The 27,037-nt window shown below is 38.0% G+C and overlaps 1 protein-coding gene across 3 annotated transcripts in view; it reads left to right on the top strand.

Moving 5' to 3' along the window:
- The window catches only part of ANGPT1 (angiopoietin 1), a 184,405-nt gene that overhangs the window by 11,834 nt on the left and 145,534 nt on the right, over window positions 1–27,037 (top strand). The gene's annotated exons all lie outside the window — the stretch shown is intronic.

Genomic DNA, 27,037 nt, shown 5'->3' with positions numbered 1-27,037 from the left:
TTTGAGATATAGTTTAACATTTGACCTTTTTATACACTCCAAATCCTTAGAACACATTTTAAATATGCACACAAATCAAAGCATAAGTCCTAATACAACGTCCAAAGAAGATTTTACGTCTATCTGTGTGGTATTGGTAGGCTTGCCTGCCCTTTGGTTCATATTATTTATGGATGTTTTAAAGTTGTCAGATGATGTTTATAAAAGTTTATTTTTCTTTCTGAATCTTGTCTGCAAATATGGTCTTGCATAATGCAGATTTAGGGGAAAATAGTGTTTTAAATGTTGATCTTGTAATTTTTCTGAGCATTGAATTGAATGAATTTTCAGCTTGGATTAAACCACCTATAGCTCTACTTAAATGTGCTGATTTTCACTTTCTTACATTCATCTTCAAATAGCTTTAGCAATAACCATCTTCTGGGAGTTTCAGTTTTCGTGCAAAAGTCTTTTGTAGGAAAGAGAACAGTATTAAATATACTCCCCTTTTAAAAAATTCTCTCATCAGCTCAGTACGTGGGTAACAGAGAGGGTGAATAATATGGTTATTCACATGCTTTTCTCTTTTCTGTTCTGAGTCATGTATTTGTGTGCAGGAGGAAAAGGATTTTCAGATAATTATCTTCTCAAAAACTAATATTTTCTGTGGAAAATCTATTTAGAGATGGTCTGATAGTTCTGAAATCTCATAGAAACACTTTATATAACACCTGATCCTCTGAAGTCTCCTCCAACACCAGAGAACTCAATGAAGACTGCTAGAGCATTTGAAAATTGGGCATTCATATGTAGATAAAAGTAGCCAAAGTGAGGATTTAGGATCACTGCCATTAAGTACTGAGTATATTTATATGCGTCATAGTTAAATATTTACCCTCTACAGTCTTAATTCATCAGGAAATTCCTGTGGCCTTCTAGGCCACATCAGCAAGTCAACACAGTAATGGGCAGCCCCCAAACCATGATGCCTTTGGTGCTGTGCCTGGAATGCTGAGGATCTGCTTAAAGGGAGAATTGCTCAAAGAAATGACTTAATCTCTTCCTGAATGAACTATTTCCCTTTGTTCCTTGGCTAAGACTTCATACTTCACTGTGTGTGTGACTTACAATAGTAGAGAGTAACGGTTAAGGTCCACCTATCTTTCCTGCATTACTTCTATCCTGTTAATGGGAAAGGCCATCAATGCTCAGTTAGAAAGTTTTTGTGTTACTATTTTTGTAACGAGGAGATACAGACTGCACAATTCTTTATCACTATAGCCTGTTAACTTCAGAAGTGATGATTAAGGTTGTTTCTCTTCACATTTTTCTTGAATGATCCAGTTCAGTCTCTTGGCTTTTCCAAGAATTCCAGCTCAGGCCTTAAATGTCCTTCTGTATATTCCTCTGACATCATTTACCTCCATGACATTAGTATAACTCAACTATGTTGCCCCCTGGCTTCATGTTGTTTCCTTAAGAATTATTTTTACCTGTTACAGGTACAGGACTTCTATGCACGGAAGCTGACATCATTTATCGTCTTATATAGGGAGTAATACTGCACAAGATGGCTTTGCCAAGCACTAGACAGTTAGCATTTAAGGTGAAGGATTATTACAGCAAAATAAATTCAATAATCATTGGTAAAAGATAATTTTTTATAGTTTGATCTGCTTGATGAAGCACTGTGCCAGTCACTGTACAAAGTTCTATTACATGACTCTGCACCCAAGAGGTATTCCGTTGAATGAGTTGATTTCAGATCCTCAGAAACTGAGTCTTGCTGAGAAAGCTGGCTTTGTTTCACATTCCACCAATATGGAGCCAGTGCATTAGTTAAACCTCTGCCTTTCGCCCCACTAGCAAAATTCTTGCATCTCATTGCCTATGTATGTAGTCCTCTCTAAAGACAAAATATAATGCTTGGGTAAATCACGTAAAATATATGTGATGAGTTTGTGGGTCAGGTAATCTGTAAATGAAATACAAATATATACAGTTTTTTTAATTGCTTTTTTATGGCTTTGAATGCCATAAAATATTTATGGCACAGGTAACTCCCAAAGAATGGAAAAAGAACTTGTAACCATTGACTATTATATCAGGGAAAGTGTAAAGGACCATCAGGTATCAGTTACAGAAAGATGGCAGGAGTCAACTTTCCAAAAGATTGTGAGGGATATAGAGGAGATGGGAGTTGGGGATGACACTTCAGAACAAGAAGCCTGCATATTTGAAGTTGATAGAGGGATTCTTTAGAATACTGACAGAAAGAGTGAAGGTTGCTGTTGTAATCCATAAATTTCTGTGCTGCCCAAGGTAAAAAACATGTCAATAAAACATACACAATAGGATAACTTGTCCTGAAGTGACAGAAAAGTCTGAAAAATTGCACTGGTGTACAGCATGTTTAGTAAAATGCTTTGAAGCAATGCAGCTCTAAACTATTTACTGGCTGCATGACCCCATAAAGATCATAATACTATATACTAATACTAATACTATTTAATAATATCATATCAGATACTATATATTTCAGGAGTAATATAGTTGGATTAAGAAATAAATCATCATAGTTGTGGAAGATTTTATTTTAAATAAAACTTTTTCTTTTTTTTTTTTTTTAATACTAGAAAATATATCTTTTTAAACTTAAGAATACAAGAGCAAGAAGAGGTGGCAAGGGAGATGTTCAGCAGCAAGTTTTAATAAGGAAACTGTGAAGTCTCCGAGTTTTGCTGGTTATTAAGATATCTGAAATGCTAACTACCCCAGGCTGAAATGCTAAGTAGAAGCAGAATGCCATTTGTGACCGGGCGTATGGTCACCAACATGTTACTCTCATGACAATTCTTTCACTACCATCAATGAGAGTTTCAGAGGTGATGTTTGCATTTGATGCATGTATTTGACCACTAGGTGAAAAAAAAACAATTTACTAACATCAAGCAAGTACCTCAGAGAGTTTGTATGAGCTAGAGTGCAGAAATACTAGAAAAGCATTTGCCCAGACATGTCAACTATAGATTTTGGCAAGATCTAAGGACTCAATCCTGAAAGCATGTTTTGAGTTGATGGTACTCTTTCCACAAAAAGTTTTTTACCCCATTAAATAAATTTATACAATTTCACTGTTGGGGAGTGTTATCACAAACATTTAGTTACGTTTCAGTAATGCTGAACTTCAACAGAAGGTAGAACTGAGTGGGAATTGCTCTGTTACTCTACACCAGCACACGTGTTTTATGCTTTTGAATAAGTAGATGAAGATGGAAATTCCAGAGACTTCATAGAGTAGCCTTCGTATAGAGAACAATGTCACCATAATTCAATGCATCAAAAAGAGGAATTATAGTTCCTGCACAGTTCACATAGGGAATCGTATGATCTTAGATATCTTTTTTTGTCAATGAAAGATTACCATGACAGCACATGCTGTACAGGCCACCGATAAGTCTTAAAAACATTATTAAAGTATACTTGTTATTTATACAGGGAATTAATAAACTTTGTATTTAAGTGTTTGTGCAATGTATTTACATATTGACTTTTGAAGTGCAATGGATGGACCAACACTAAAAGGAATTATAAAATTTAACAAAGACAGAAATAACAAAGATTTTTCTGTAATTTGGGTTCTTAGAGCTAGGATGCTTGATTATATTTCTTTAATGCTAAACCAACAAGCCAAAAAAAAGCACCATTTGTTATCTTCTACCACAGTGCCTTGCAGTGCTCCCTGCAAAAAAACTGTACTATGGGTTGTAGAAACAACAACAACTAAAATGTTTCTTGATCCAGTATTAAAAAAGAAAAAGAAAAAGAAAAAAAAAAAAGAAAAAGAAAAAGAAAAAGAAAAAGAAAAAGAAAAAGAAAAAGAAAAAGAAAAAGAAAAAGAAAAGGAAAAGGAAAAGGAAAAGGAAAAGGAAAAGGAAAAGGAAAAGGAAAAGGAAAAGGAAAAGGAAAAGGAAAAGGAAAAGGAAAAGGAAAAGGAAAAGAAAAAGGAAAAGAAAAAGGAAAAGAAAAAGAAAAAGAAAAAGAAAAAGAAAAAGAAAAAGAAAAAGAAAAAGAAAAAGAAAAAGAAAAAGAAAAAGAAAAAGAAAAAGAAAAAGAAAAAGAAAAAGAAAAAGAAAAAGAAAAAGAAAAAGAAAAAAGAAAAAGAAAAAAGAAAACAACTTAGCACTCTTACACATCTTCAAAACATTTAGTTATTTGACCACTGACCCCATGGGGTATTTCCTAGAAGCAGAATTGAGCAAGACTGAAATTGTCACACTGTTTTGGGCATGAAGATATGCCATGGACTCTTGATGTGTAAAATATGAACCAAAGCGTTACATCTTTTCCTTTTTCATGCATTTTTAAAGACTACTTCAATATTTTCATTCATTATTTCACTACCAAGATCACAGAAATCTCCTGAAATTACCACTGAAATTTTTTGATTCACTGACACTAGAATTAGCATTGGTTCTTTTTTTCTGGGCTGTAACTCAGTATGATGGAACACTGGAAATGTGTTTTAGGGTAAATTTTCCATTTGTATTCTTCTTAATTTTCAAGCTGACTGCCCTCAATGTTAGTTAGGTCAGTGTGGTTTTAAATGCTGTCATGTTTTCACTTCCATAGTAAAATCATTCTGAAAGGCTATAAGCAAGCTGCAGCAAGATTATTTTTAGAATATTACTCATAATGCAATACAAGCTTTATATTGTGAGGCAGCTCCACATTCTAAGTCAGAATTGCTTGGTGATTTTTCTAACAGAGTAGATATTAATTTTGTTTTTTCTTCCATTAGGCTTAGTCTGGTATTGCTATCACGTGTTTTCCAGGTGTTGCTACCATGAGCCCCTTACCAAAAAGTATGACTAGAAAAAACAATATCCTATGGGAACCTAAACCCAAAGGAGGTTTTCAACACATTCCACAAAATAAAGCCATTATCATTAAATAGTCTCAAGAGGACTACAAACTTGGAAAAAATGGTCTCTTTACTCTCACCCGGAGTGTGATGTTAATGAGTTCCTGAGTAGCTTGGCCTAATGCTGCTCAGAGTGAATCAGTGGTAAAGTGTGAGCTCGATTCTTGTCCAGGAAAGGGCATTTCCCAACCTCAGGTCCACCCAGCTGAAGCTGATTCCTTGCCCCTTCCTCCCCACAGAGCTTCCAGGGGCAGCAGAAGTTCTGGGTCCACTTCTTGGTGCAGGCTCTCAGGAGCCAAGTACTTCAACACATCTCTGCCTTTTTGTTCTTAATGGTAAGGGACAGACCTCAGTTCTGTCCAGACAAGATTTCTTGGCAGAACAGGAAATTCCCAGAGGGCCAGGAGGAATTTTAAAGGGCTGGAGGGGTATGTTGCAAAATGCTAGCCTGGCACCCATGGAGACTGAAATCTGTTATTTATAGAAGAGCAGAGGCAGAAAACAGATGGTGTACTGCCTCACAATATGCTGTACAATCCCTGCATTGTGTCAGCATAAATTTGTGGGGTACCACATCAAGGACAGAGATGATAGTACAGTCTCTATTCCTAGCCACTTCTTCCCTTCACATGCCTAGAAAGATACCAGGTAATGCCACATGCAATGACATTTTGTAACACACACACACACACACACAGACACACACACAAAAATAACAAAACAAAAACAAAAACAAAAAACACACTTTTAGAAAGACCTGGAACAACAGTGTAAATCAGAAATAGTGTCAATGGTATCAGTGGAACAATGCCAATGTCAATCTGCTGCAGCTGAAAGAAGGCTCAAGCCCAGTCCATGAGAAGCAGACAAACTTCAAAAACAATTTTTTTGTTGCTCATTTGAGGACAGGATTGTGTGTACAGGCTTTATTATGTGCAAAGTCTTCTCTCAGCACTACCCAGGCCTGAAAGTGGGATGCACATGCCATGAGAACAATTTAATAATGATATTTTGAGCATTTCCATTTTTGTTCATATCAAAAAGAACTCAACTGCAACTTTGCCTGTAAGATTTTTTCTGTATTGCTCTTTCCAGTCCCCCAAAACACCAAAAAAGAAGGAAGATTTCCGTTGAAAAGGAAAGCCTGAAACTGATGTGGAAGACTATTTGAATTTAAACCTAGTTTTGGTTTCTATGTGGCCTGTATTTTCAGGGGCCATTTGAGTTTTTAAGGTTTCTTATGCTGAAGCCAGACAGAAAATGTATTGGTTTATTTTATAATTAAAATAGTAAAATCCTTTTTGTTGAAGTTTTTAGCAGATTATTTGGGCATTTCTTTGAGATAGAATTGCTTCATGGCAGAGGTAGTCTAGTTAGAAACCTTCTAATTGGAAGGCTTGAAACCTCAGGTAAAGGTAGCAACGTGTTAGAAGGCAATATATCCAAATCAAAATTTTGTAGTTTTCAGACAAAAGGTTAGAATTCTTGACCGAGTAATGTCATCTGACTTGCTTTTATCTATGTATTTATATATAAATTAATCTTCCTTTTATTAAAAAAAAAAAAAAAAAAAAAAAAGCTTTTTCATAAACTGAAGGAAATGTCACTGGAAAACATTTTCCTTCTGATAGAGTATCAGCAGACTGCTACAAAGTGGTTGCTTTAGCACAGACTTAAGTGAAAGTAGAATGAAGTTCCAGTATTATCTTGGGATATGAAGGAGAAGCCTAAATGTAATATCTATGTCCAGGCACAGCTAAAATGTTAGAAAAGGGATGCACTGTATTGGTGTTCTCCTGTTTATCTGGAAACAGTTGCTTCTGCAGTTCCTTTTTCTGTGTGTGTCTGTGTCTGTGTCTGTGTCTGTGTCTGTGTGTGTGTGTGTGTGTGTGTGAAGAAGATAGAGAGAATATGCATGTGGAATGTTGTTGATATAGAAAAGATTATGCAAACTGTTCCCACTGAACTAGAGACATCTGAGTTCAAAGAGAACTGTTTGTAACTTTTCTTCTACTGCCCTGGTTTTTGGTTTAATTAAGAAAAATATTTTTAGCTGGCTAATTTAGCTCATGCTAAAGGACAAAAAAAAAAAAAAGGAAAATAAAAGAAAAAAAAGCAATGTCAAACTGCTTAAGAGAAAGTTCCTATAATTCTGTGGTGGAACAAACAAGTAGATCCGTATTGAAGGTATGGTAATAGTGCCTTGATTCATGTGTAGTAACATACATGAAATGCCTATCTGGATGTCACAGAGATGATCAGAAAGCTAGGAGCTCTTTTCTTCTGAACTCAAAGGAGCATGCTTGTCTTGGCTGATAGGGGTATTTGTCATCCTTCTGGCATCTTCTGATGATGGTGCCTATTAATACTGTATGCCCGTCACCAAGCCCAAGTACTTTTGTGTTTCTATGCTGCAACTTGATTACAAAAAAAGCTTACTGTGCAGGTGATGAGATAAATCTTTAAAAATGAGAAGAACCACTTGAGTGGTGGAGTGTTCCTCCACATTAATTCTCTCTCTTCTTTCTAGAATTTTTAAATTTCTTATGTTTTTCTGCTTGTGTTATCTTTGCTAACAAATGATGAAATTCGGATATCTGTGATTCTTTCATATTGTGCTTTTTTGCAAAGTGATTGTTTATTAAAGATGTTCATTACAAACAAAATTTGACTGTTAACATCTTCCTCTGGGATTTCTTTTGTATACATAATAAAATAGTATGCCCAATCCTTAAATCCAAAAGTTGTGTTGTATTCCTATCTCTAAGCAAGTAATGAAGGTTTTTGATAGTTATTTTAATTTCATATAACAGATAAAAAATAAAATAAAATTAAAACACTTGTCCTTCACTATTCATCACAACTGAATAATATAGATTAAACAAAACATGTAATGGAGCAGGAACACATAGGTTGTTAACACAGGTGAAATGCAATTACAATAAATATTTCAAGGACTTTTTGCTTGGAACGAAGTTTACCAAGTTACTGACAAACTTGATTAGAAATTGTTAACATAATGATTATGTTTCAAATTATGAACAACAGTTTACTTATGTTTTCTGATGTATATATAAAGCATATACAATGAAATTTGAGCTATAGTGATGTCAAAGGCAGAACTTCAAGCAATTTCAGTGGAGTCAGAGCCTCATTTCAAACACTGCTGATTTCGTTTCTGGCATTATGAAAGAAGTGGTGTTCAGGACATATGTTCAGTGCATTTATCTATAATAACTCTCTTTACTATTGACGGAGACTCCATGCTTTCTTGAAAGTCTTGCATTCATTTCTTAAACAATGGCAACAAATGTCCTTACTTCTATAGCCTGTATTCAACATGTTTTACAGACATCAGTGAAAAAAAAAAAAAAAAAAAAAAAAGCTTCACAGCAATCAGAAGTTTTGGTGATGGCATTCATTTTGTTTTCATTATCTACTGGAAAATCCAAAATGCACAAAAGGTATTTCTGATACTTGAGAAATCCAAGTATAGCCAACAATAAAACTAAGTGAGTAGAATGGTTTTGATATAAATCAGCAAGGCATCTGGATGCTCGTGGTCACCAATACCTCATTCAACAAAAAAAAAAAAAAAATTTGTTTTCAAAACCTGTGTTTCAGGGTGCCAAACTAGAGGTGTCATTGCTGAGAGTTGCAGCTTTTCAAATAACAAAAAGAAAACACATTGAAACAAAATTTAAACCATGTTGTAGGAACATAGAAAACAGGTTTTTCATCCAGAGGTGCTGCTTTGAGCAGTGAAACCATGAGTTTAGTTAGCTCTTGTGCAAACCAAAACAAATTTTTGGGGTGCTCAAACTTAAATATTTTTTTCTTATTTGGGGGTATAATGTCCTCAGTCTTCTTATCCATTATGCTAATATAAAAATGTTGGTGGGTAGCTACTGCTGTTATATGGAAGACTTCCTGTATAGCTGGTTCCCAGTTGTTCTTGCCTCGTTTGCTATGATCTGCCTGGACAAATTTACCCACCTCACCTGAATGAAAACCAGGCCAGCCAGAACTATTGTGTTCATGCACACCGATTAATTTTCTCACTCAATTTTCAAGGCCTTTTTTTTTTCTTTTTCTTTTTCTTTTTTCTTTCTTTCTTAAGAAACAATCCCTTGTCACAAGATCTGATTGATTCTATGATTCTACGACCTGACGTGCAGAGGGGTGGTCATACTGTGGAGCAGTTTATCCTCAGCACCATTCATGTAAAAGCCAAACAGTTTGACATCAACTTCTGTGAGCCAAATGAAGAGAGCCATTTCCTCATCTTAGCAAGTAAAAACCTTTCTTGAACTGAAAAAAAAAATAAAAAATTGCTGTGTTACAGTCCGTTGCTTCCCATTAGTGTAGAAAAGATATGGAAACCTATCTAACAGCATTAACTCCTAAGTTTTTAACATGGAAAGTAAAAATATGAAAATTGTTGAAAATGCCTTAAAATGTCCTCTACAATTTATTAGCAACAATATCACTCCCCCATTGGGGTTAAATGTGATCACAGGTAAAATATAGAACATGTGCTGCCTTACATGAGTCATACTAAGAACTTATCCAAATGATTGAAGAAATGTATAGACCCAGTACTGTTTGACATAAAGAATGTACATTACATCTCTTTGTTTAATCACCAATAGGAAAATCACACAGTTTTGCTGTAGTTTTGAAGCACTTTATAATTTGTTTTCCTTTTAATATATGTTCTTTGAGGTTTAGAACTATTTTAAGAGCATCATGTGCATTCAGAACATGTATGTTAGGTGAAAAATGTGGTGGATGTTCAGTGTTGTTGAAAATCTGTATGTAGATTAAATTTTCAAAGATGGGTAGCAATCAGAGCACACAAATTGCTATGCTCATCTCTTAGGAGCTTCAAAATCAACTTCTTTTGAAGATTAGACCTGTAAGATAGCATGTATGGTAGTCTTGAGATTGATAAGTCAAGAAAGGCAACAGAGTTCCACATTGTTATCCAGCATGTAAATTATAGAATTTTCCATCATTGTTTTGGTTGGTTGTTTTTGTTTGTTTATTTTGTTTTGTTTTGCTTTGCTTCTAATCTTTATAAGGGCAAAAGCAGACATTTATCAGGACCTTTGAACTCTCTACTAGCCTGGAATTTGTGAATGAATCTGTTATATATGTGCCTAAGGTAAATTTAATTCATACATATGTGTATGCTCAGCTAATACCTTGGTCTATTTACTTTTGGGATACATTTGCTTTGAGTGCAGTAGGCCATGCACTTCCATGTCCCAGGCTGTCCTGGAGACCTGCAGCAGAGTTGAAGGACAGGACCAGGCACTGGTCTGCTGCAGGCTTTTGGGAAGTTGCCTCCTTCCAGTACATATCCCATCAATAGAGTTGCTTCCACGTTTTACACTGGCAAGCTGAAAGCAAAACTTGAACTGATGAGTAAGATTAATTTTCACTGTAAAAGTCACCAAAAGGATCCAATTTAGATCAAGTTTGTGGTAGCAGAGCTCTAGCAGAGGTAGTGGAATAATAGCAGAGATGAACTTGTTGTATAATGGTTACAAAATATGAATATTTTCAAAAGGGATTTGTCTCTAGGCAGAGCTTTGGGCCAAATTCCTCAATGTTCTTCTTGTGTTGCTTCATTGAGATTTTTTATTTTGGTTCCCAAGCAAAACATCATTCACTGCAGAACAAATAACTATGACAATATGGGTATCTAACTGATATTTTATGAGTAAAACTGATGTTGCTGCATATTTGTCCACAGATTGTGTAGTTTTCAGATACATAAAGAACAGGATTGAGCTTTTCTATACAACTACTATGTGCATATTTCCAAATTTAACACATTTACTATACTGTATACAATTTTAGTTGTCTCTTCATATGTTTCCATGTGGTTTCTACTGTAGGTCTTTGAAAGCTATGTTCATATAAATATTTAGAATAGCATACTTTTGTTTGATTTACAGTTTTTTCCCAGTGTCTTCTAGTTTGGAAAAGCCAGCTTGTTATGTCAAGCTGCTGTTATCTCTATTACAGAGCATGTAAAGAAATTAACTATTAAAAACACATAAGCTCAAACAATAAATTGGTATACGTGTAAGAAACATCAGCAGGACAGACACTATACAAATGCTGAGTAGGAAGCACATTACATTTTCTGTAGGAAGAAGGAAAGATAAGAAAATTCCAAGTAACAATGTTATTATGCCTGAAAAATATGGCTCTGAGCAGATTCTTGATTAAATTGCCACTAACTTCAATGCATGTTTGTTTTCCATTTTGCTTCTACTTATGTTTTGCATTTGTTGCCCATAGCCATCATAGCCAGATGCATGGTTCTTTCTTTGGACGATACCCATAAGGACTTAAATGAAGGCAGCTAGAAAATTCCTTATGAAGGCATTCAAAGATATTTATGTTGCCTGGTATTAGGGACTATGGTGAGAATTGAGACTGTGGTTGTGAATACAGTCTGAACTAATAATCATTACTAGCACAGGAGATTTTGATAGTTACTACAGAGGAGCTTTTGTATGATGGTAGTCTAAATTCTGGTGAGGCCTACTTTTCTTTCAGAGACTCACCATGCTAGGCAGGGTCTGAAAAAGTGAGTTTCCTCTTATTTCAACACCAAGGAGGCTGTGGAATACTTTAGCTTCATTTAGTATAAGAAAATTTTTCATATACATATAAACCTTTTTACCTTCCAATTATGATCCAGAAATACCTAAACTGTGTTAATTGTGCATACTATTTGGTAATCAGATGAAGAAAGGATTATGTCGCATCCAGGAATTCATGAGTGCTCGAGCAGAAGAATATTGAATGAGACTCTAAACATTTGCAATTTCAAATAACAGACTATATATTTGGGAAGAATCATGTTATCATATTTTGTTTATTATTTACTGCCATGGAATCTGCATACACTGGCTTCAGAAATAACTTTAGCTAACTGTGTTACAAATGTGAAAAGGAACCTCTCCAACACAGGCTGATCTGTTTGAAAGTTGGCACAATGTTAAAGTCATCACAAATAATATGGATGTCTTTGTGGTTAAACAATTCTTTCAGAAAATATGTGTAGTTTTTTGTTGTTGTTGTCGTCATCATTTTTTGTTTTGTTTTTGTTTTTCCTGGTTATAGTGAAAATTGAGCCATATAATAGCTCTGATGTAAGCACTAATAATTTTACTTGTAATGCAGGTAGTATTATTCATCATACTAATACTGACCTCTATTTCTTTGAGAACAAGTTCTAGCTCTTAGTAACGCAATTTTAGTTTAAGTTTAGTGTAGTTGTCTCCTGTGATTAAGTGCTATTGTTCATCTCTCAGATTTGGAGAAATTAATAGTCATTTAAATCTTGATTTTCCTATTCATCACACAGAATTATAGAACCATATAATGGCTCGGGTTGGAAGGGACCTTAAAGATCATCTAGTTCCAATCACCCTGCCGTAGGCAGGGATGCCGCCCACTAGATCAGGTTGCTCAGGGCCTCATCTAACATGGTCTTGAACACCTTCAGGGACGGGGCATCCACAGACTCTCTGGGCAACCTGTTCCAGTGCCTCACCACCCTCTGAGTGAAGAATTTCCTCCTAATCTCTAATCTAAATCTCTCCTCTTTTAGTTTAAAACCTTTCCCCCTTGTGCTGTCATTATCTGACTGAGCAAGAGTCGCTCACAATCTTTTTTGTAAGTCCGCTTTAAGTACGGAAGGGCCACAGTGAGGTCACCCTGGAGCCTTCTCTTCTGTAGGCTGAACAGCTCCTAGCTCTCTCAGCCTTTCTTCATAGGAGAGGTGCTCCAGCCCTCTGTGCATCTTCCTGGCCCTCCTCTGGACCTGCCTTAACAGATCCACAACTTTCTTGTTCTGGGGGCTTCAGACCTGGATGCAGCACTCCAAGCGCTCACAAGGGCAGAGTAGAGGGGGACAATCACCTCCCTTGACCTCAACAGGTCATGCCTCTGTTGACGCAGCCCAGGATGCAGTTGGCCTCACCTATTAGGAGGTTATATAGCAGTAAGACATGAACACACACAGAGCAGAGTAGCTCTGCTGAATATTCTGAACAACTGGAAGATCAACTGGAAGATATATTGTGAACAGGAAACAAGAGTTTAAAGATAGGAAGCATGGATCTTTTTATAGAGAACAAGCATACTTTTTTTTTCTTTTTTTTTTTTTTAACAAGGAAAATACTTAGCAAACAAACAAAAAAATTAAATTCTTTCAGTGTAGTCCTCCATGCTTCTAGTAAGCACTTTTCTGTACTTGCTTATATTAATCTGATTGCGGATGTTCAGAATTACACTAATTATTCCTGTCCCTATGATCTTATTTGTCTAGAAAACTTTCACTAATAGAGACAACATAATGCTTTTCTAGCAGACACATGACATCATGAGTCTAAGAACAGACATTTATATTTCTCTCCTTTGTTGTTCCATTTTCAGAATCATCCTCTTCTTCCTGTCAGATGCTTTAATCTAGAGATTTGTCCGTCTATAATATGTCTTAATGTTTAGACATCAGTAAAATTAATTAAAATTCTTTGTGTGTTTGTGTGTAACTCACTAAGAACAGTACCAGATAAAGTTGGTATCCACATCAAACTATTAAGAATTCCATTAATGCTTCACATTTTCCTTTTAGTTCAACCAAGTGCTTCGTGTCTTTTGCCATTTCCTTAACAAATCATTAACATTGTACTGGTATCATTATTTTTATCATTGTTATCTACTAAAATATTGCAGAGTTAGGGAATTCAAGGTGAATTACTTTCATTGCATTTCGTATGTGGAAAAAATGACAGCTGTGTAGGATATATGAAAAAGCACATTCTCTTTGTTCACCATTGTTACACTTCTCCAGTTACCTCTGAATTTTAATAGTTTACCAACTAAAGGTACTACTGAGGTAAAATTAACAGCTATTTGGACCATCTTTCTTCTTTCACAAATAGTTCCTCCATATAACAGTAGGCTCAACATGAGTCAGCAGTAGACACTGGCAGCCAAGTGGGCAAACCACATTTTGGTATGCATTAAATACAACGTATCCAGCCAATCAAAAGAGGTGATTATCCCACTGTGTTTAGCATTGGTGCAGTCTATTCATGAGTATTGTGTGCATTTCTAGGCTCCACAATATAAAAAGGATAGTTAAGGTACTTTAATGCATCCAGAGGGGGAAAACAAAGCTGGTAAAAGGGTTGGAAGGGATGTCCTATGGGGAGAGCCTGATGACGACTGGTTTGTCTAGTCTGGAGAAGAGAAGGCCAAGAGGCAACCTCATTGTTCAGCTTCTTGGGGAGGGGAAGTGGAGAGAGAAGTGCCTGTGTCTTCTCCTTGGTAACTGATGATAGGATATTGGGGAATGGCACAAAGCTGCACCAGGGGAGGTTGAAACTGGACATCAGGAAAAAAAATCTAATGTGAGGGTGGTCAAACACTGGGACAGAATTTCTAGAGTGATGGTTGATGTCCCATGCCTGTCAGTGCTCAAGAGACATTTGAACAATGCCTTCATCAATATGGTTTAACTTTTGGTTAGCCCTGAAGTGGTCAGGCAGTTGGACTTGATGATCTTTGCAGGGTCCTTCCAACTGAACTATTCTATTCTTTTCTTTTCTATTCTTAACAATCAGAAATATGACAGCAGCTGTATGGAGTCAAATCAGAGCTACATCTAGCTCAGTATGCTATCTCCAAGAAGAATGTGTAAAGAATAGTACAGAAATCATGATTTTTTATTTAATTTTTTTAATCAAGAGTGTCTGAACTCAAAACCATGGGGATATCAAAACTATCTCAGGGGTACTTTAAGCCAGATTTTGGTTTCAACATACAAAGTAAAATATTGGATTTCACCTCCATGTTTGAGGAGGTGAAATGGGGACTTGTTCAGTCCCCATTTGAACGAAAATATGTTGTGGCTACTCTACTAAACTGATAAATGTATAAATATATATATTTCTTAAATTTAAGTTAATGTAAAAATTGCATTAGAGTTTTAATTGGGGATTTGGGGAACATCTTGCCTTTGTCAAAATGCTTGGAGATTATTTTTAATTGGTGGTAGAATATTCCCCTTCTACAACCTCATGTTAAATAACCATCTGCCCTTCCCACCCCCACCCCCCACCTCACCCCCCCAGTTTCCATATAATTATATGGAAAACAAAAACAAAAAATTATTCAGTTTTAGAACCATATCTATATTACCTACCTGAGATTACCTATAATTTTCTACTTCTTTTTCATCACCTAGATGACTTGTTTCTTTCTTCTTTGTACTCTTTTTATTTATTATAACTATTTTCTTTTCTTTTGATAATTTGTTATAGATTACTTTCCAGTTCTTATTCTGCTGCTCAGGTAGTTTCAAGAAGATTCCAATATAGTTTCTGTTTGATCAGGAACTATTATTTGTAATTATCTGTGAAAGGAAATGCAATCCTGGCTCAGAGACAGCCAATTTGAGCTGGCTTTGTGCTGCAGGTCTTGGATTCCCTGAGATCCCAGGGTGCAGAGGAACTGGAGTGCCTAGGAGTCAAAGCTGACCCTGAAACCTTGGCACTTGGATGCTATGGCTCCCATGAGCTTCAAAACTCCTAGCTTCATGTCTGTCCAGGCTGAATTTGAGCCAAGAGCTTGCTAACCTTGGAGGACCTGGGAGTCTGGACCTTTGCAGCTGGTAGTCCCAGGACTTTCTGGGTCACAGGTCCTTGTGAATCCATTCAGTTGCTCTTCGCAGAACAAGGAGCCTGTAAAGTATGTCTTTGTGTTGAGCTACACAGAAGCCTGAAAGTGGAAGTGACAAATGCTACCTGGAAATAAAGTTTCCATTTGCACCTTGCATTTGAGCCCAATTCATGAAACATGCTTATAACAATTCTTATAACAATAATTTGGAATTAAGGAGAAACAGTTTTGGAGTATTAAGTGTGTTAACTTGGGAGGCCTCTGCAAGTTTCTGCAGGTTATGCTCTTGGAAACACTGATATGTGGAAGAAGAGCATTTGAGGTATCTTGTGATGGCTCCAGAAGTTTGATTTCAGCTCTTGTTCCAGATTTGCACTAGAAATCAAGACACATCCTTGATTTTTTATGACCCCAAGGTTATTTTCACATAAGGGTGTATGCAGATGCATGTATAGTATGTATGTGTTTATGTTGGAATTCTGCAGCAATCGTAATTCTACTTCCCCTAAAATCAGCTGGAGCTTGGCAACTGATTTCAGCTAAAACAAGTTAGATGTTCATTCAGAAATAAACAGACATTTTTGGCAAGTTGAACATGTGTCTTTTCATAATGGTTATGAGGCTTGCTGCTTTTTAAAACTGGAATGTGGTTTGTGTAATTTACAGACATAAACTAAAATGAAAAAGAATTCCAGAACAAAAGTGACAAGGTTGCTAGGGATCCAGTAATGTGGATACTTACTGGTTTTGGTTATTGTTATTACCAGTATTTTTCTGTCTAAAGAAATAAAATACATCTCTAGTCTCTGGATACAGATGCAGAAAGTTATCCTTCCTCTTTACTTTGGATTACCAGAATTTTATGTGTGAGAAATTCACTTCTAGTGACAAGATCATAGTTCAAGTTCAATTTTCAAGTTCAATGAAATAGCTTCCAAACATTCCAGTGCTTACCATACCTTAATATTTCAAAGAATCATAGAATTGTTCGAGTTAGAAGGGACCTTAAAGATCATCTAGTTCCAACCCCCTTGCTATGGGAAGGGACACCTTCCACTAGACCAGGTTGCTCATTTGGATTCTTCTTGCATATGAACTATACCAGTTTCTTTACTGTGCAATATTTTGGTTAAGAATGCTATAGGAAAAGATTTTCTTGTTTGTTTGTTTGTTTGTTTTCCCCAACATTTCTAATATTTCTTGCCTGAGGAGCTTCTTAAAACAGTCTTTTTTATCTCTCAAACTTGTTGCTGTTTCATCAGGTATTGAATTTTCCAAACCTTCCAGTTTATGATCTGATAAGAACAACAACAAAAAATAGGCTAAGTTTTGTCCTGTTTAATCCACTCTGTTGGACTCTTGAGTCTTCCAAGAATCTCTCTTGAGACTACCAGTCTTCTCTCTTGAGTCAGGCAGTTGCTGTATAAAACCACATGTTCTGACTTCCTGTCGCTGCCCCAGCACGTGGAGTCTCCCAGGAAGAATTGCTCCTGCCACCTATTATTTAGGAGAAAATTGGTCATAATCTTACTCTGCTGCTCTCTGTCCGAATTCCGAATTGAAAGAAAAGCCACAGCCTGTCTCTCAATCCATCTTCTGTGACGTAGGGATAGCTCTGTGACCAGAGAGGGGTTGAGTTCAAAGCATGCACTGCAATAGTATTGGGCCTCTGCTAAGCAGTTTGCTTAATTCTCAGTTAACTTTTGTTACGTGAGATAATGCTTCTTGTATTTGACAGTGCAATAGAAATGCAGTTTGAAACAAAGGTTTAGACCCAAAATTTAACTTTATCAAGCATATGATTAAACATCAGTGAGAAGAGAAGCAGCTAAAATTGTTTCTGAAAACAACTACACAGAGACACAGAAACCAATTCAGAGACTTTATATGACCATTAAAAAAAAAAAAAAAAAAAGAGATAAAAAGAAAAGTTGTGATATTGTTGAGTTTCTATCCTAAACTTTCTGGCTGTCAAAGCAAGCAATACAGTCGATGTTTGGTTTCCCTTTTTCAAGTACTTGCTGTTCAATAAAAACCTCCACAATTGCATGTCACAGTATGCAGTTACTAAGATCGGCATGAAAAGGAAACATAGAAGTAATAATTTTTACAAAAGGATATTATTAACAGCTAAAAGAAGTGTTTCAGATAAAGCAGAAAGTATCATGTTTATTACATACTTTTTTGCCAGAAGCATTAAAGTTTAATGTTCAGAATACACTTAAGACTCATTACAAGCATCTCTTAAACAGAAGTGCCAATAAACACTAGTCGTTGGCTTTAAAATCCCTCATGTGATTTTAGGACATTTTAAACTATAGATTAACATATAGAGTGTATTTAGAAAATACAACAGCTAAAGCTAGTGACTGTCATGGATCCAGGATTTCGTATAGGATCACATGAAAGGACAAGTGATACTCTCACGGTCTTTCTTCATTTAAACAAATTCTTATTGTTCTGTGTTTCTCCTTACTAGGGAAATACATGTTTCTAATTAATAATAATAATAATAAAATGTTTCTAAACTGAAATAACATCTCTCATAATTTACTATTCAAAACCATGCACTCCTTAATTTTTTCCAATGTTTTAAGAAGACCTGTTTAAGAATCTTACTCAGTCTCTCTTCTGTGTTGGTAAGTTGTTGGACAGAAGGTTGAGGACTGAATGCTTTCCTGCTTGAAAAGATAACTGAGGTCTTATACTTCATGTTTAAGTGTTGTCTTCACTGTGATGATTTATAATGATCAGAAAGGTGTCAACACAGGTTTGGCGTATAATAAAATATATGAAGTCTGATCACAGCTTTTGAACAATATTTCTGGATGTCTTCTATAAAAATAATATATTTGGATTCCTGATGTCAAGTACAGAAGAGCACACCTTTTCAGCTCACGATTCAGACTACCTAAGTCTACCTACATCACAAAGGAATGAAATGTATTTCTGTACTGGACTATTTTCTAATAAATAATAAGTGCCCTCTTCCAAGTGCTAGAACACCAGCTCATATTCTGAGTTCAAACATCGTTCCCAAGGCTATGCTCTCGTACATTCAGTGTTTAGGATGCAGGTGCCTAAATGTCTTACTAGATATAAAATTAAACTAGTAATGTGCTTTCATTTTTACTTAGTTAATTGTGCAGTTAGAGAAAATTGAAAATGCTAAATGAAAAACAAAAAGAGTAAAGGAAAAAGCAACATCAAGGAAAAAATTAACAAAATTATTAATGATACAATTTCTGTTAAAAAAAAAAAGAAAAAAGTAAATATCTTTGTTGTTTTGATCTTCCTCATAAAAACGTTATTTTATTCAACTGAAGTCTCATTCTTACCTGCTCTATACAATGTTGCAAGACAGACAATCAGCTAAAGGTTTACAAGCAAAATAATAATCCCAAATATTTCTGAGAGTTTACTTTGTGCTGAATGTCTACATTAATAGATGTCAGACTATTTGATTGTCACTAATAAGATTTTTAGAAAAGGTTAAAATTTCAGAGGACCTGGCTAGGAATTCTTTGCATTATTGACAAAGTTTGTGTTCTGCTTTCTGTCAGTTGACATAAACAGCTAGAAAAAGTATTTCTCTGCAGTCATTTTCTGTATTATGTTAAGCAACATTAAAGGAAGAACATTAATCTGAGGAGATTCCTTTATAAATTTTGCTCAGTAAGTTACCAAAGTCTGACAGTAAAAACTGATTTTTATCCTTACTATACTAGAAAAAAAGAATTCGCTATTGGCTTTTATTTTTACATCTTGCTGATATTAATGGGAATTGAGATTATTTAATATAGATGACACATAACCAGCTAAGTCAGATAAGGACATGAGTAATCATGAACAAATATGATTGCTAAGGAAAATAAACTCAGATATTTGGGAGAAGCTGTTTGTGGGGTGGTATATAAATAAAAAGCAATAATAAACTTATCTGCTTCTAGAAAGACATAGATAAAATGTACTTCCTTTTCTTTTATGTTACAATAGGAATTACGCTGTCACAAAGGGCTAGACCTAGAGCAGAATCTTTCTTAATTTATATATTAAATGAACATCCCTTCTCTTAAGTGGCTATTTTTTATACAAAAACAAACAAACAACAAACAAATCCAACAAAAACCACATCTTGTCCTTATACAAAACCACTGACTTTTATAATTTACTTTGTAACGGTCTTGCAGAATCTAAACACAGGAAACACATTTAAATGACATAATGGGAGAATTATTTCTTTTTTCTGTGTGACCATTGTAGGTCACACAGATTGGCTCATATTAATTCACAGGGCATTAGTCACGACCTGTCACTTAAGGAGTGAAAATATTTTCCATTATAAACCTCCCTTGAAGTTGCTTTTTCCTTTTTTTGACATTCATAAGCTAATCCACATGTATTGCAGATGTTTATGGAGATTCATGAACACTGTTGAAAAATATGTTTATTTCAGGTAACATTCACAAATAATTATAACTAGCTTGCAGTGGAAAGTGTGTTCATGTACTCCGGGTGCATTTGTTGAAGGAGCAGATTCATTCCTGGCGCTCTCTCCTCACATACCCACTAAAGCACCAGATGATGCAGTCAGGTCTGGGCTATGTCTGGGTAGTGATTTCAGGCTAAAAAGAAGAATTTTATAGTTATAACATAAGCACCAAAGTTCATGAGATTAATACTTACGTATGAGTTATGAAATAATCAGTAAAGTACTGGGCTAAGTTTACTTCTTAGCTGAGGTATGCCACAAAATTTTATATAGGCTAATGTTTGGAGAACATGGACATAATATTAATTTACAAAATCATAAAATGGTTTGTCTTGGAAGGGACAGTTAAGGATCATTTAGTTTCAGCACCAATTCCATAGGCAAGAACACCTCCCACTACACCAGGTTGCTCAAAGCCCCATCCAGCCTGGCCTTCAACACATCCAGGGATGGGGCAAACACAATTTCTGTTGCAAACTGTTCCAATGCTTCATCACCCTCTGAGTAAAGAATTTCTTCCTTATATCTAATCTATATCTACCCGCTTTTAGTTTAAAACTATTCACCCTTGTCCTGTCACTACACTCCCTGACAAAGAGTCCCTCCCACCCCTCCTGTAGGCCCCCTTTAGGTACTTAAAGGCTGCTATAAGGTCTCCCCAGAGCCTTCTCTTCTCCAGAATAAACAACCCCAACTCCCTCAGCCTGTCTTCACTTGCCAAGGCGATCGGCTCTGGGGCAGACGCGTTCTGCAGCGGAGTGGGGGATTGGGACAGGCAGGCCATTTTTTCCGGCATCGAGGCCACTCGAGGGAGCCACCAGGACCCGGAAGCCCTCACGAGGGAGGCTGACGAGGCACAGGCGGAGCCAGCAGCGTCCCCTCCCCGGCCGTTCAAAAGCAGCCCCCAGGGAGCGCGAGTGACCAGGACCATGGTGACCAGGGCGTGGCGCATCAGGAGGGAGTGGTGCGGCAGTTTGCACAGGGAGGGCAGAGCGTTCCCCCCCGCCCATATGAACTACTCCTCTAACGGCTGTCAACCACTAGCTACGTCTGTAACTGCCCAGACTGCCTGCCTGCTCAAAAATACGGCAGTTCAGGTCTCTGGATGCAAGGAGTGTCTGAGCCTGTTGCTGGCATCTGAGGGAGGCTGAGAGATTGTGTGTGTGAGGTGCGAGCAGGTGGATGACCTGGTCCGCCTGGTGGCAGGACTCAAGGAGGAGGTGGAAAGGTTGAGGGCTATCAGGGAGTGTGAGTGGGAGATAGACTGGTGGAGCGACTCCCTGCAGGGCCTGAAGGAGAGGTATAGGGGTAAGACACCCCAAATGGGGGTGGACCCCCTGCCCTATTGCTGTCAGGCAGAGGGAGGGGACCTAGGAGTTGAGGAGGAATGGAGACAGGTCCCAGCTCAACCTCGCAGGTGACACCCCCCCCACCGGCCCCACCTTCCCAGGTGCCCTTACACAACAGATTTGAGGCCCTGGAGCTTGAGATACCGGTGGGTGAGGATGAGGTAGAAAGTCTACCCAGGAGGATGCCTAGGGCGAGGAAGTTGACTCCATGCTTCAAGACTGCCTCCACCAAGAAAAACAGAAGGGTGATCGTAGTAGGCGACTCCCTTCTCAGGGGAACAGAGGGCCCTATTTGTCGGCCTGACCCTACCCATAGAGAAGTCTGCTGCCTCCCTGGGGCCAGGGTCAGGGATGTTGCCAGAAAGCTTCCCAACCTGGTTCGCCCCTCTGACTACTATCCTCTTTTGATAGTCCAGGCTGGCAGTGATAATATCGAAGAGAGAAGCCTGAAGGCTATCAAACGGGACTTTAGGGGACTGGGATCGTTAGTGGATGGAGCGGGAGTACAGGTGGTGTTTTCATCTATCCCTACAGTGGCAGGGAGGAGTACAGAGAGGACATGGAAAGCCCACCTGATTAACACGTGGCTCAGAGGCTGGTGCCAACACAGAAATTTTGTTTTTTTTTGACCATGGGGCGCTTTACTTGTGTTGTGGTTTAACCCGGCTGGCAGCTAAACACCACACAGCCGTTCGCTAACCCTCCCCCCTCCCTCTCTGGGATGGGGGAGAGAAACGGGAAAGTGAAGCCGGTGAGTTGAGATAGAGACAGTTTATTAAGACAGAAATATAATAATAACAATAATAGTGATAATGATAATAGTATTAATAATAGTAATGTGTAAGAAAACAAGTGATGCACAATGCAATTGCTCACCACCCGCTGACCGATGCCCAGCCTATCCCCGAGCAGCCGGCCCCCCCACGCCGGCCAGCCACCCCTATATATTGTTTAGCATGACGTCAGATGGTATGGAATACCCCTTTGGCCAGTTTGGGTCAGCTGTCCTGGGTCTGTCCCCTCCCAGCTCCTGCTGCACCCCCAGCCTGCTCGCTGGCAGGACAGAGCAAGAAGCCGAAAAGTCCTTGGCCTGGTGTAAACACTGCTCTGCAACAATTAAAACATCAGCATGTTATCAGCGCTCTTCTCATCCTAATCCAAAACATAGCACCCTACCAGCTACTATGAGGGAAAATTAACTCTGTCCTAACTGGAACCAGGACAACTTGGCACCCGGCCTGATGGCCGCAGGCAGGTCCCTATCTCTATGGGGAAAATGGATCCTAGCCCAGGAGCTGGCAGGGCTCATTGAGAGGGCTTTAAACTAGGTAAGAAGGGGGATGGGGCTGAAATAAGGCTTGTTGCAGCTGTGCCAGGGGGAACAATGGCAAGGCCGGGGGAGAAGGCAATGGCCCAACTTAAGTGCATCTACACTAATGCACGCAGCATGGGTAACAAACAAGAGGAGCTGGAAGCCATCGTGCAGCAGGCAGGCTATGACTTGGTTGCCGTCACAGAAACGTGGTGGGACCACTCTCATGACTGGAGTGCTGCCATGTCTGGCTACAGGCTCTTCAGAAGGGACAGGCAGCACAGAAGGGGTGGTGGTGTGGCTCTCTATATTAGAGAGTGTTTTGATGTTGTGGAACTTGAGGCTGGGAATGATAAGGTTGAGTCCCTGTGGGTTAGGATCAGCGGGAAGGCAAGCATCCTGGTGGGGGTCTGTTATAGACCGCTGAACCAGGATGAGGAGACGAATGAGGAGTTCTACAGGCAGCTGGCAGAAGCTGAGAAATCGTCAGCGCTTGTTCTCGTGGGGGACTTCAACTTCCCAGACATATCCTGGAAGCACAACACAGCCCAGAGAAAGCAGTCTAGGAGGTTTCTGGACAGCATGGAAGATAGCTTCGTGATGCAGCTGGTTAGAGAGCCTACCAGGGGAGGTGCCCCGCTAGACCTTCTGTTCACAAACAGTGACGGACTGGTGGGAGATGTGGTGGTCGGGAGCTGTCTTGGGCAGAGTGACCATGAAGTGGTAGAGTTCTCTATGCTTGGCGAAGTCAGGAAGGGGACCAGTAAAACCGCTGTCTTGGACTTCCGGAGGGCTGACTTTGAGCTGTACAGGACACTGGTTGGCAGAGTCCCTTGGGAGGTGGTTCTGAAGGGCAGAGGAGTCCAGGAAGGGTGGGCACTCTTCAAGAAGGAAATCTTAATGGCTCAGGAGCGGTCTGTCCCCATGTGCCCAAAGACGAGCTGGCACGGAAGAAGACCGGCCTGGCTGAACAGAGAGTTGTGGCTCGAGCTTAGGAGAAAAAAGAGGGTTTATAATCTTTGGAAAAGAGGGCGGGCCACTCAGGAGGACTATAAGGATGTTGCGAGGCTGTGCAGGGACAAAATTAGGAAGGCGAAAGCTCATCTGGAGCTCAATCTGGCTACTGCTGTTAAAGATAACAAAAAATGTCTTTACAAATACATCAACACAAAAAGGAGGACTAAGGAGAATCTCCATCCTTTACTGGATGCGGGGGGAAACTTAGTTACAAAAGATGAGGAAAAGGCTGAGGTGCTTAATGCCTTCCTTGCCTCAGTGCACCTTTGGGTTCCTTAGCTGGTCTCAGACTTGACCTTCCTGTTCAGTCGGGGATTCTTTATTATCCTAGTCCCTGCCTTTGCCTTCTGCAGCTTGGAGGGTGTAGCTAGAGCACTTGCTGGTAAAGACTGAGGCAAAAAAGTCATGGAGTACCTAAGCCTTCTCCATATCCCAGTGACCAGGTCCCCCATTTCCTTCTGGAGAGATCCCACAGTTTTCTTAGTCTTCCTTTTATAACTGACATATTTGTAGAAGCTTTTCTCATTATCCTTGATGTCCCTGGCCAGATTTAAATCAGGGCTTTACCTTTCTTAACCTGATCCCTGGCTGCTTGGATGATTTCTCTGTTTTCCTCCCAGGCAACTTGTCCTTGTTTCCACTCACTGCAGACTTCCTTTTTGTGTTTTGGGTTTGGCCAGGAGCATCTTGTTTATCCATGCAGGCCTCCTGGCATTTTTGCCTGACTTCCTCTGTTGGGATGCGTCGCTTCTGAGCTTGGAGGGGGTCAGAGGTTTGGATATTTACCAGCTTTCTTGGGCACCTCCTCCCACCACTGCTTTGTCCCATGGTACTCTATCAAGCAGATCCCTCAAGAGGGCAAAGTCTGCTCTCCTGAAGTCCAGGATAGAAAGCTTGCTGTGTGCCCTCCTTGCTGCCCCAAAGATCTTAACTCCACCATTTCGTGGTCACTGCAGCCAAAATTGCTGTTGAGCTTGACGTTTCCCACCACCCCCTCCTTGTTGGTGAGAACAAGGTCCATTTATCTCAAAAATTAATTTGTTAACAATACCAGAGAGTTAACTACCTCACTCTCTGGTGCATTGTTTCTGACTGAGGCACAATAAAGCAATACTGTTCAGATTATGATTTCAATTAGTGATCCACAGTGAAGCTACATTTTTCTAAACAATAAACATCCATCCTATATATTAACTACTGGTTGCATCTGAGGAAACTGCGATCCATTTCTAGTGTCTTTGAACTCTAAATAGAAGTAGAGACAAAATGTGTTATTATCCTTCAATTTCACAGATCAAGATCTCAGAAATAGGAATTCATTTTTTCACTTTGTCAAAAGACAGAAATAAAAACCAACAAATATACCTTTAACAAGATTTGTAATCACACTCATCAGAACAAAAGGCAAAAAAATTAAACCTCTTTTGTTAAACAAATATCAATAATTTAAGAAGAATTTAGGAGAGTTTAACATCAGAGGACATTCTAATTTTCTAGGAAGGTATTAAAAGAACATTTTAATTTACATAAATACTTTGAATAATATATAAGAGAAATAGTGAGAAAAATATTAATAATATTTGTTCAAATGGAAGCTGTTGTGGAATTTAATATGAATGTATGTATGCATTCATGCAAGTGTTAATGTATATGCATGCTTTCTGTGTTTCAGTTTGTAGTCTATATAGAAAAATAAAATAAAGTTTAGGTATATATATACATGTATATCGATAAAACTAATACATAATTAATAATATACTTTCAACTTCACAATTGTAAAACTCATGTCTATACCACTTTGGAATACTTCCCTGTTATCTGTATGATTTAAGTAATGTATTTAATGTTTTTATACAATGGATGTAGTCCTGCTGTTCTTCTTCAGGAAAATTTCATGCTGAAATGAGAAGTTTAATCTGAGCAACTGTTTTAGGTTTAAGCTTTTTGTCAAGAAATAACTGTCATAAATCCCCTTTTCAAAGCAAATGCTATGCTCTGAAACAGCTTCAGCATTGTATTCTGCTAATTTATTGTTTTTAAACTTACACATTTATGAGAATAATAATTTAGAAATTAAAATCTGTAAGATCAAAACAGAATCAGTCTGAGAGTAAGGTGTCTGGAGATATGCTTCCCATCTACTGGTGCGCAGAGTTATATTGAATTTGCTTCCTGGAGCAGGAATGTGAGCCAGTGCAATGGCTTTCATATGTTTACAAATGGTGCATGAAAAGCATCCCCCTTCAGTACTATTTGGGTAAGTTATAAGCATGGATTTTTCCTGTCACAAGAGAGGATAAGCTCATCAGGTCCACTAGGTCAGAGGTTGAATAGGAAAGGCAGGAGACCATGCAAAAGTTCCCAGCACCATACCCTACTTGTAAATAAATAGAAGACTTCAGTCTCCATCACTATCAGGTCTTCTCTTTTCACAAACACTTAATTCAGCAGCACACATAAGCTTTTTTTTTTTTTTTTTCTTCCCTCCTTGCAAGATAAAAAGACACCTACAGGTCTTATTCTGTTTGCCTGAGCCTGTCTGCCTTTCTTTACCATTTGTGATGAGTGATTGCTTCTGTGTTTCATCAATTAAAAATGTTTTAGAGTACAAAGTCTTCAGCATGTTTAATAGAGTCTGGTTAAGTAAACATCCTCCACCAAAGCAGAACAAGTAGAGCTTAAAATAAATACTGCTACTGTGCCAAGTTCATAATTGCTTGCACATTTAGCACTTTACCATGTCCTAAGCATAACCATAAAAAAAAAAAAAAAAAAAAAAATCTTTGTGTACTTACTGCAGTTGTCATGAAATTGTAACTGCTTAAGTATTGCAGGGTATTTACATTTTTGAAATACTTGATTTTCCAGTTTATATCATATACAAAATCTGTTTCAAAGAACCAAGAAGCTAAGCCTGAATGTGAGCAGTGGTTAGGCTTTGTCAACTAACTAGGCATGCAAGTGTTGTGGTACTTTCTGCCAATAATATAAAATTTCAAGGACAAGTGAAAAGTTCCAATGCAGCTGTCACTCTTAGTGTTACCAGCTTTATTGTGAAATTATCCTTTCATCTCTGATTTTAATTCAAGGTAGATGTAATCTATAGTTGAGTCACAGATACCTGTTACACCCAAAAGTCACCTTTTGACACACCTTGGATATGTCAAAAATGTATCACTGAGAAGCTTTACACTTATTATTACTTGGGAGATGGGAATATTAAAGAAAAATTTTTATGCAGGGTAACATGC

This window comes from Anser cygnoides, chromosome 2 (assembly GCF_040182565.1).
Source record: "Anser cygnoides isolate HZ-2024a breed goose chromosome 2, Taihu_goose_T2T_genome, whole genome shotgun sequence".
NCBI lineage: Eukaryota > Metazoa > Chordata > Aves > Anseriformes > Anatidae > Anser > Anser cygnoides.
This window is presented reverse-complemented; position numbering and strand designations above follow the sequence as displayed.